This window comes from Montipora capricornis, chromosome 11 (assembly GCF_036669925.1).
Source record: "Montipora capricornis isolate CH-2021 chromosome 11, ASM3666992v2, whole genome shotgun sequence".
NCBI classification, from domain to species: domain Eukaryota; kingdom Metazoa; phylum Cnidaria; class Anthozoa; order Scleractinia; family Acroporidae; genus Montipora; species Montipora capricornis.
Genome location: NC_090893.1, coordinates 18,701,483 through 18,713,982, shown reverse-complemented (window position 1 = coordinate 18,713,982; position 12,500 = coordinate 18,701,483). Strand labels below are relative to the sequence as shown.

At 38.2% G+C, this 12,500-nt stretch overlaps 1 pseudogene; it reads right to left on the bottom strand.

Moving 5' to 3' along the window:
• The window catches only part of LOC138024404 (putative hydroxypyruvate isomerase), a 162,083-nt pseudogene that overhangs the window by 3,024 nt on the left and 146,559 nt on the right, over nucleotides 1–12,500 (bottom strand).

Genomic DNA, 12,500 nt, shown 5'->3' with positions numbered 1-12,500 from the left:
ATATCTTCAGCCAAGGAAGTGAGTATGTTGCATTTGAAACCTTCATTTCCTAGTCAACTCTATAGGGTGCAAACCATCCTAGCCCATCTTCTGTACGTCCTGTCAATGGTAATACAAGAAAAGAAAAGTATTACAAGACTGAAGATATAACAGGAAGTTCTAAGATCCCTCAATACATAAGCACTCTGAAATAGGTTCTTTTACGACCTCCAAATGGCTCATTCTCACAATATTATTACTAAAATCATTTGTACATACGAGGACTCATCGCTTACGAAAATACTCATAAATCAGGTAAATGAAAACATGCAACCAAGTTCATCATATTCACAATCGGGAGTTTAAGAAACAATGACGGCTATGACTACAATGTCACAAACCAACGATATCATTGGTCAAAAGAGCACAAATAATCGGGATGCACGTGCAGCACATATTTTAGCAAATATGTTTGCGGTTCTATGCATAACAACAACGTGAAATAACCAAATTTGAGGCTTTGACGACAACGTAAGCATGCAATGTTCGTAATTGGCACAGAAATTTCAAGCAATGCTAGAAAACGCTCTAATGAGATCAAAGGAATTCCGATTAATGAAGTGCATACATGTACAGTCAAAATTTCCCAATACGCGGATGATACGACAATTTTTGTAAGAGACATACAATCAGTTCATAATCTCTTTCATCTGTTAAGCCAATTTGAAAACTGCTCTGGGCTTAAAATAAACCAATCCAAATCAGAATTGTTATGGTTTGGTTCTTTGCCCCACAGAAAAGACTCAGTGCTAAGCTTAAAATGTAGCGACGAACCTATTTACGCCCTAGGAGTGTACTTCTCATACAATGAAGAACTTGCAACAAAAAAGAACTTCTTTGATAAGTTAAGCCCTCTCCAAAAATCATTAAACCTCCGGTGCTTTAGAGACACATCAATTTATGGTAGAATCAATATCGTTAAAACCCTCGCGTTATCAAAATTAACGTTTATTTGCAGCGTATTGAACACTCCACCTGGTTTTACTGCTGAAGTCAACAAAATAATATATACAATTATATTTGGAAAGGTAAAACCCGAAACTTAAAAAAACAACTATCACGAAATCTAAGAATGAAGGAGGACTTGGTATGATTGATTTTTCATTATTTAATAAAGCTCCGAAATTACATGGGTAAAGCGGTTGTGCTCTGACGACAGTGGACCATGGAAACTTATTCCACTATTCCTGCTTTCGAACGTAGGAGGACAACTTCTCTTTCAATGCAACTACGACCTCAAATATTTATGTATCAACGAACACTTACCAAAATTCTATCGAGCTGTATTAATACACTGGCAAGAATTAGACTATACAACGCCTAAAGATAAAGAAGACTTTTTAAATCAAATAATTTGGAATAATCGTTTTATACGAATAAACCAATCATCCGTTTATTATCGAATCTGGAATCAAGTCGGCATATATAAACTTGCCTGCCTTGTTAATGATTTAGGAAATAATTTTTTGTCGCTTAAGGCGTTTGTGCCACAATTTAAAATTAAATGTAATTTTCTGCGCTACCGTAGCTTGCTGTCGGCTATACCTGATCAGTGGAAAAAAAGCATAAAAGAGACGAGCAAAGGAATGAAAGCCTAAAAAGAAACGCGCATCAACATGCCCTGACAAGCACTCGATAAGCTCACGTGCAAGACAGTGTACAATACTCTGATTAGCCGACTGCAGTGTCCACCTACTGCAGGAAAAAGATTAATAGTGTGCGCTTTTGATGCACAAAAGCGACAAAGAGTTTACTCTTTGCCATTTCGTGCAACGAAAGAAGTGAAACTATCCATTTTTCAGTACAAAATAATACATAATATACTATATACAAATAACATTTTACACAAAATGAAGAAAAAACCTCACCCTTACTGCCGATATTGTATTAATGTTGAACAAACGATTTCTCATCTACTCTTTTCGTGCTATGTTGCGAAATCGTTCTTTTCTGAGTTTACTACCTGATGGTTTAATTTGATTTCTCCAGAAAAGAAATCTTGTCTTTCTAAAGTCAAAAAGATGAGATAATATATGGAGTGCTTGACGACTGGTCATCTTGTTTAACCCTCAATCACTTAATCATAATTGGAAAATACTTTCTTTATACTAATGCCTTAATGATAAAAGACCTCAGTTTGCGGATTTCATCATCCTTGTACATGATAAAATCGACATAGAAAAATATATCGCTATCATGACGAATAATTCCTCTGCTTTTGTCAAAAAGTGGGCCAAATTTCTCACCTGAGTAAATTTCTGGATACATATGTACCTTTAGTTAGTCAGTAAGTCAGTTCCTGTAGTTAGTAATTACATTGCATGTCTTGCCTGGATAAGTAACTTTATTGTATTTTATGCGTCCCGTAATTTCTATTAGTATTAGTATTGTAAACCACGCAAATATTGCATTGTAAACAGTGTTAATACCACGTTTTAAGTAGTGATTAGATTGCGATAAGGCCAGCACTCTGTTGTAAGTAATGTTAAAATTGTGAATAGTATAATTACCGAGTCGTAGGTAGTATTAGTATTGTTAATAGAGTAAGTAGCATGTAGTGTTAGTAATGTAATGCAGTAAATAATAATAATAATAATAATAATAATAACAATAACAATAACAATAACAATAACAATAACAATAACAATAACAATAACAATAACAATAACAATAAAATAATAATAATAATAATAATAAAAGCATGCAACAGAGAATCTTTCATTCTCTGTTTTCACTCTGAAACCGCTCGTACCAAATTGCGAAAGATTTATGATAGAGCAAAGTTATATTTTGAGGTGACGTTTTCGTTGACTGTCGTCGTCGTAGATCGTAAGGTCCCTAAAGTTATGTGGTAACAACCTCGTTCCCAGGGTCTCTCCTCTCTGCCTCCTTTGTCTCTCTCTCAAACAACAAAAGAGGCCGAGAAGAGAGACCCTGGGAACAAACAGTGGTAAATCTTTCTTGAACTGGTATATTCACAATCATTATAATTATTGCCTTTCACGTCATCAGCCGTCAATTACTTTAATGAAAAAAAAAAACGAAAAAATAGAGCAATGTTCAAGCGATGTATGGTGTCACCCAAACTGAAAACAAAAGAGTAAACATCAGCTACTCTGGCACAATGCCATAGCCACCATCTCCCTGTACAACACAGTTCAGGTGATATTGAGCAAAACAACAATGAATGATACCGATCCTTAACAAGAGGAATAAATACCTCTAGGGAAGTACTCACAGCCTATCCACCCAGTGTATCCTAATTTTGCAATCTGGTGGAATATGTATGGGTAGTTGATTTCACCATCGGAATCTGGTTCATTACGGTTTGGGACTTGGCTAATTTGGATGTGCCCTGAGAGAGGAAAAACCACATCAACATTATTATAGTTATTTGAAGGGTTGGAAATATGTCTGGTTTAGTGTTGCCATTCATCAAGAATTTCTGTTTCAAGTGCATGCACAGCTCTTTTGATACAAGTTCACAAGTTCTTGGGATTGCAATGTTTCCTTTGTATTATGAAAAATCAATGCTTAGACTGAAATTTCATTTTATGTAAAGGTTTGCAATAAAATAATAACATATTATTTAACTTTCATTTCATTTATGAACTTTTTTGGGGAGATCCATTCCAACATCAAACATCTCATACAACAATCATGTATTTTGACTTGCAATTTAAAGTGGTACTATGATCAAAAAAGCACTTCCTTCAGATTTTAAAATTGTGTTTGCTTACACCTGCTTGCCTGGCAAAATTTTGAGCTTGCATCATTTACTTTGAGTGTATGTTTTGAATTTCATGGTCTGCAATTACTCATGTTGAAAACTGAATGACTAGACCTCAGAGGGTTGGATCTACGGAAAAGTGACGTCATTCAATCAATAGCCTTAACGCAGTTTATTACTGTATGCAAAACAAGAGTTTAAAAATATGAAAGCCCAAAACTCCTAATTCAGTTGCATACAAATGCATTGCATTCTTAAACTAGCGAGTCTTTGATGTCATTTTCTCCTTGATCCAGCTCTCTTAAGATCTTAACTTTAGTAATGGCAGATCATGAAACATGAAAATTCCAGTTAAAATATAATTCCAGTGTCTTTTTGTATTTAAGGCTTAAAACTATGGTCACTCAGTGTTCACATATTCATTGCCATGACAGTGACATCTTAAATTCCCGTGGCCTGCTCCCGTCTGGCCTTGTGGCTCAGTCAGTAGTGCTTAGCAGTGATCTAACCCGAAGGTCGTGGGTTCAACTCCCACCCTGGTCAGAGTTTTTCTGACCAGGGAGGGATATCATCCCATAATAGTTAAGTCTGTTGAAATATAAGTGCTACATGGCCAACGTTTGAAAAAACGTAACCCTTCCTTGTACTTGTACATCTTCATTGCTGTGACATTGACATCTTAAATTCCTGCGGCCTGCTCCCATCTGGCCTAGTGCCTCAGTCGGTAGAGCAGCGGTAATGTAATAGCACCCTGGTCAGAGTTTCACCCTGTCCTTGTGTGGGACCATTTCTATCAGTAGGGCTAATGCTCACATGGTTCATTTTGGTAGAAAACTAGCATTAACATCACCCTATAATAGTTAAGTCTGTTTAGTTAACATAGTTTTGAAATCCAAAGGGAAAAAAAGATTTAATTTTTTGATCATAGTACCACTTTGAGACCTGTATATACTGGATCAAACTGTGGTGATAAATATTTATCTGAAAGTTTGATTACAAAGACTAAAGTACACCTGCATTTCCTCTGATGTTTGTTCACAATTATAATTATTTACACTACAAAAATCACGCACAAACTTTCCTTACCAAGATAAGGCATCACCTTGATCAGTGTTTGTCTTAAATTGCCGCATGTTCGTTGCTGGTGGTACAGGTCCTTCACAAAAAGGTACAGTTAACAGTCAGAGACATTTTATGCTACCCTGCGGCTGTGGGGATGATACACAACAGAGCAGAGCACCACCGAGTGATGCAATTACCATGTTCACTTTACAAGGCCATACTGCAAAACCAGGCAGTATGTACTCTTAGGGCGTGTTCGATTGACCCTATTCCGGAATAAGAATATGTGAAGTGATGATTGAAAACGGTATGTCTGGCGTTTTGAAGCAACAAGGATGATAAAGATATGTTTAAAAATAGCATTTTAGCAAGTGTTTGCGACGACAATTTTAATGTGAATCTCCATAAAAACGAAGGATTTCTAACTTCTATTCCATGTATTCCTATTCTGGAATGTGGTCAATCGAATCAGCACCCTTAGTCTTAGTGTTAGGGCTCTTATATGTCTCACAAAATTTTATGAGCAAAGCTTCTGAGAATGGGATCCACGGTCTATAGTCCTTGTCTGAAAAAATTTCAGGTTGTACTTTCTCCTCTGTTTGGAACTGTCCACCTAAACTGATTATACTATAAAAAAAAAAAAAAACAGACTTCCTTTTGAATTGCAGAACTAACGCTAAAACGTTCCATTAGTGGAACATTAAGTGTTTGGTGGAGTGAGGAAGCCTTCTCTTCAAGTTATCATTGGTCCAAAAGTTCAAAAACCTGATAGTCTCAACTCTCTTTGTCTGGAATTGTAGACTCCCAAATATTTCATGACAATTTGCATGTACAAGATGGCCTGCATAATGAGAGGGCAATTACAGCACTACAGTATGGATAGGATGCATTGTTTAAATTGTTCACTTTAGCGAGCTTCATTGTGATTGACATCTCAGCTTACCAGTTGAAGTTTAAAATTGCTATGATCCACTTTTCTAATAAGGTCAAGGGCTGCATTATAAAAAAACAAGGTTGATGACCTGCATGTTTACGTTAATTTAAATCACATTTTTAGGACAGCCTCACCACAAACTATCAAAATGACAGTGTTAAGACCATTAAAGAAGAAAAATGTACCTTGTTGTGTATGTGTCACAAAATATCCTGGAATGGTGCTTACTGGTTCCACTAAAAGAGTGATGCTACACTGGAACAAAAGCAAATAGATCAAGTTAACCCATTGACTCCCAGGGGTTCCCCATTGATGAGTAAAATCGTCTGGCGTTAGACAGAATTTAGGTCAGTTTAGGTCGCTTTGGATGTCAAAGGGTTAATGGGGACATAGTTTTTCAGAGAGTGATTAAAGTCCCTCATTTGGTCGCTATGGAGACTGAGGAGCTGTAGTCCCCCCTCCCCCACTTTTTTCCTATGGTGTTGTTTCTGCTAACCTCTGCCCCCTCCCCTAACACTTCCGTGATCCATACCAGCCCCTGTCTCATTCCTTTGGGGTACATGGGATGTCTAAATTTTAAATAAACGTTTAAGTATCAGGGATTTGAATTTGATTGGGAGGATGACCAGAATAGCAAAAATCTTCAGTTAACCCAACCAACAAACTTAACACTATTTACCAGTAGTAAACAGGAAAAGTGACCTCAGCAAAAATAAATACCAGTATATGTCATTTGCCAGCTGGGAGGTCCGTATAGCAAAAACACTGTGATTGAGACCTGTCTTGAAAATGCTGCCTGACGCTGCAGGCAGCTTTTTCAAGACCAAGGTCACAATTTTTTGCAATACAGACCGACCCTTAGCTTGTAAATAACTTATTTTTTTCCCCTCTCTCTTCCTCTCTGAAATCACTTTTTTAATTGTTGCCTCACACCGTGCTTGATAGCGAATGCAGTGAGCAACTTACAAACTGGACGTTTCAAAGAGAAATATTTTTATTTGAATTTTATTTCCTCACGTCTTGTCTAATAAAAATCTGTTTTGAAACATTTACTTCTGTATGTAAATGGCTTTGGAGTCAGAAAATTGAGATTTAAGGTCATTTCAAGTCACACAACCAGGGCTAGGATTCCGCCCGGGTTGGGCGAGATGGAAAAATTCTGCCCGCTCCCAGAGCCAATCAGATTACAGGATTCACAGAATTCCACCTGCTCATGCATTGAGAAAAAAATATATTGTCTTTAGAAGTATCATGTAATCCTTTCCACATTTCTGTTTTACGTACATAGCATTATACACCTGGTCATATATACTGTTACAGTAGCTTCTTTGAGCTACTTTCCAACATCTTTCAAGATGCACACTGCCAATTCAAGAACAAAATTATTACAATGCAATACAGTACAAAAAACTGTATTTTTAGTTTGAATTTCAGCAACCAATATGCCACTAATATATCTTATTATAAAAGAAGCACAATATCTAATCCATTATGTTGATAATAATAGTATATATTGTAATAATATTGGTGTCACCATTTTAATTGCATTGTGTATCAATGGCACAATGAAATAATATTGTTACCTAAGTTTCACTGTGAGGTAAATGATTTTGCCTTGTATTTATTAATGGCTTATTGAATGTATTATTCAACCCATTTACCCCTGGGAGTGAGACTTCACAGATTTTACTCATCAACTGAGGGCGTCTTTGGACTTTTTCAATGTGTAAAACACATACATTGTAACATTTTTAATTAACCTAAGGGCCGATTTACACGATACGATTTTGTCGCATGCAACAAGCTCACGACAGGCCTACAACATGACTTACGATTGTCGCAGCGTTTTAAAACATGTTTTAAAATGCTACGACAATTTTTCTGACGTACACAACAATCGTAAAACATGTCATGAGCCTGTCGTAAGCCGTTGTCGCATGCGACAAAGTCGTACCGTGTAAATCGGCCCTAAGCTTGTCGCATGCGACAAAAATCGTACCGTGTAAGGACAGATTTAGGGCCGATATACACGGTAAGATTTTTGTCGCATGCTACAACGGCTTACGACAAGCCCACGACATGATTTACGATTGTTGTGTACGTCAGAAAAAATGTCGTACCATTTTAAAACATGTTTTAAAACGCTGCGACAATCGTAAGTCATGTCGTAGCCTGTCGTAAGCTTGTCGCATGCGACAAAAATCGTACCGTGTAAATCGGCCCTAACAACCCTTGAATTGATCGGCATCTGTGCCTTCATCCCTGATGCAGACACCATTGACAAGTAAAACTGTCAGGTGTTAGATGGAGTAAAATCTACACTGTCAGGAGTCAAAGGGTTACAGTGTACTTAAGGGGGTTGGCTCTTAACTACCAAACCGTTGCTATGGACCCCTTCAAATAGTCACTTCAAAAATTCCATTAACTCCACAGTTATCCTTTTTTGCCATGTGTGTTCTATTTTAATTTAACATTTGTATGGTTTGACTCACAACCATATTTGGTACATCACGCAACCAAAACAGAAAATGCCTAAAAACTTGGCAAGTTAACTATCTATAGATGTTTTTCACAAATTTTTATCACAATAGTGTGAGAACATTCTAACACAAAATTTGTACAGTACCATGGATTTTGAAAGAAATTATATCTCAAAAACATTAGGACATCGTAAGGCCCTCCCATTAAGTGACAGTCTCCCATTAAAGTGGACATACTTTTTGAGTGCAATTACATGCTGTTAACCCATTCATCTCCGAAGGAGACTCCGCTGATGTGTAAAATTGTCCAGGGGATTAGACCGAATGTAATGCGACTAATAAATATTAAATTGACAGCACTACAGTTCTTTCTGAAACAACTTTTTTTTTTACTGCGAATCTTAATCCATTTTTAAATCCCACTTGCCAGAATTTGCGACCCCATTCTAGCAACTCTGTCGGGAACTCTGTTGAAAATGCAACCCCATTATTATAGTCAATTCCAGTCGTGAAAATGTGACCCCATCCAGCGGCACATCCCCATTAGCCCATTAATAGGAAGTACACCCCCGGGGATCAAGCCTGAGCATGATGTTTTGACTTATGGTTAACATTGGTGAAGAGTTTGGGTTGCTTTTAATTAGTATTGTTTACTCCTTTCCCTCCTGCAGCTTCCCTCACTGGGGAGTAAAAATCATCTGGCATTAGAGTAAAATCTAGAAGTACTGTATCACTCAAAGGAGGCCGGCCGGAGACAGTTAAAGGGAACATAGTTTATGAGTGGAACAAGAAGTGTTGTTAACCCATTCATCCCCGAAGCGACTCGCATTGACGAGTAAAAATAATCTGGCATTAGACAAAGGAAAATCTAGAAGTATCACTCAAAGGAGGGAGACGGTTAAAGGGAACATAGTTTATGAGTAGAACAAGAAGTGTTGTTAACCCATTCATACCTGAAGCGACCCCATTGACGAGTAATTTATCATCTGGTGTTAGAGAAAAATTATTTAATCTAGAAGTATCACTCTAAGGAGGGCGACAGTTAAAGGGAACATAGTTTATGAATAGAACAAAAAGTGTTGTTAACCCATTCATCCCTGAAGCAACTCCAATTGACAAGTATAAAAATCATCTGGCATTAGACAGAGTAAAATCGAGAAGTATCACTCAAAGGAGGGAGACGCTTAAAGGGAATATAGTTTATAATTATGAGTAGAACAAGAAGTGTTGTTAACCCATTGATCCCCGAGGCGACTCCCATTGATGAGTAAAAATCATCTGGCATTAGAACTCAGACTTACAGGTAACAAGAGACTGCATGCAGAACTGTTTTGTTGACCCTTTGACTTTTATAAGGGTGGACACTTTGGATGGTAATAATAATAATAATAATTTCTATGGTCACATATATGTACATGTTACAGTAGTTCTAAAATACTAGAGATTCTTTACTTGCACAATCCCATAATACACCTTTGTTACGCCCAAAAACTTTTCCATAACCATTGTTTGCAATTGCTCCTGGGACAGGAGGATTTGTACAAGTAGTGAATATTAATAAAATGCTCTGGTGTATCATGCCTCTTGAAGCATTGGGTAAGGAAACATTGGGCAAGGCACAGCTAAATGTGATAAATGGTAGTAAAAATTATTAATCTTTATTTAATACTTCAGTGTCCATACCATTCAACCAGCTGACAGGATCAACAACATCGATGGAGGCTAGTGCCACTGAATTTACAAACACAGCAAATGAAAGGATCACCACCATCCAAACCAAAGTGGCACCAGTTCTCCATGAATATTCCTATGGCAAAAGGAGGACTTCTGATAAATTTATCATTTGTTAGAATAATTCATGAATCACATACATGCAGTAGAATAATAATTGTGGGTAAGAACATCACTGCAATAAGAAGCCTTTAACAAAGATGTGGACTCTAATGATGCAGTTGCGTTTCTCGCTGCCATAACTCAGTAATAGGCCACTAGACTTTCACTTGAAACTTCAACATGCCCCCTCCCCCCCCCCCCTTCCTGGCCAAAGCCCGCGCATTTGAACTTCTCAAGATTGGATCGTTCAAATTCCCACCACCTCAGGCCAAAATCGTGGTCAAATGCCCTACCCTATCGTCAGATTTGTCTGTTAATTATACCCTACTAAAGAACAATCGTCGTCGGCTCCTGCCGTCTTTAATAAAGACCTTTTAAAGACCTTTTTGGTAAGCCAATTGCTCCCAAATGCTACATGTCTTCCTTTAAACTCTTCCATTGCGTCCAAACAAGTGTTTTATAGCTGTTAGCAACTTCTGCGCTCGAAAAAGAAATCATTTGAACCCTGACACTTCCGGTTTAATTTTCCCCACCCCACGCAGGCAAAGGTCAAATTCCCCACTCTCCGGGCACGGAAGATAGTCAAATGCCCGGGGTTTGTCCGGGAAGTGGGGGGGGGGGGGAGGACGTTGAAGTTTCGATTTGATCGGCGCATAACAACCGGTGTCTGACATTTGCAGACTGCAGACTGCCTCCAAATAGCACTGATAGACATAATTTAAGTCTAAGCACCCATTTCAAATAGCGCTGATAAACATTATTTAAGTCAAAGAACCCGATTTTATAACGGTTAACTTTAACAATAATTATGATTTAGGGTTAGTCTGCAGTCTGCAAATGTCAGACACCGCATAACTACAGGGTCTTTCCCTAGAGGAAGGGGGTGTTGACCTGTGCACAAGGTAAACGAATAAATATATAAGCCCCCCTGGTCTACGAAGTGAGACATCGAAAAGAATTCTGAGAGATGGGGGTAGACTTTCTTAATACGGAGCGTAAATACTCACGAAAGATGACAACTCGGAAGAAAGACATACATGTAGTTTATAGAAATACTTACCCCTTCGGTAAACCACTTCACCTTTGATAACTCCGAGCGCTGGAGAGCAGGAGAAACCGGATGGCACCATACTATGTTTTCTTCAAAAGAATTACATCTACCTTTTCAGCAACTAAATTGTAAAGAGGTACCGGAAGTCAATTCCGCAACCTAGCCAAAAGAAATCAGCGACCACGCAATTTGCTTTGCGACCATGAAAACTAAGCAGCCACGCTTTCCGCAGGTGTTTCCAAGATGGCGGCTTGGTGGTGACGCGCGCGTGTGCCTTCTTGTTTGGATACAGTTCGAACATTGCGTTGGACTTTACGAGGATCAAGTGCGACTCTTCGACAGGCGTCAGTCCTACTTAGGCAAAGTAAAATTTTCTTTCTTTGATGTTTCCACGCATAGCAGCAAGGCTGCGACTGTTTGTTGGAACAGAATCAAATGTGATATATAGCCGCACTGAATTCTAGAACTGGAAGTATTAATAATGGTGACAGTCCCATTTGTAAACAAGTGCCGTAAATTTCAGAAAGGAACGATCCTCGTTACTTTCGAAAATTAGCTACTTTCGAGATTTCATTTCAGTCCCAATTTTTCGAGGTCACTTTTGGGAAGTCGTTTCTTTAGGAAATGTTCGGTATACAAGTCATTCTCAAAGCGGTATCGAGCGACACTAGACATACAAAACATCTGTTTGATTGTCAATATGACATTAACTCACCCAAGACTTGGAATCCACTTGTACACATTCTTCTCTACGTATGTTACATTGCTGGCTTCCACCAAGGGAGATTCGTGCTTCTTGGGGTACAGATGTTTACCCTTTTCGTCGGCAAAAAATGCTATTCCATAGCTTGTTTTGCACCGATTACAACAAAGCGTCACTTTCGTTGCCAGCAGAGGACCTGTTGTCCCGTAAACTATTGCTTTAGAAGGCATATTATTCATTGCCAAGGCGTTATCGCAATGCAGGCATGATTCCACCGGTGGCACAATGAATCTGTTGTAGTGATAGCTGCCTTCACCTGTGAGTTCCCATAAAGAATCGTCGAGCTCAAATTTGAATGATGCGCAAAATACTGAGCAGCATCGTTCCATTAATTATACGGGCATGAATCAGAACTTCAGCCTCTGACAACTTGACACCGTTTTTTTCAAGGATTTGTTTTGCAAAGGAAAAGCGAAGAGGTATTGTAGTTCCTCTGGGGATGACACTAACGGTAATGGGAATATGATCTACGGCCATTTTCAAAAGCACAACTCCTCGAAACGTTAATTTTGAAGAGAGCAAAAGCAAAGCCTGATCCTCTGTGATAACCAAGTTATCTGCAAGAATAAATTGTATGTCGATAGCATGTAAAAAAGAAAAGGCAGCAT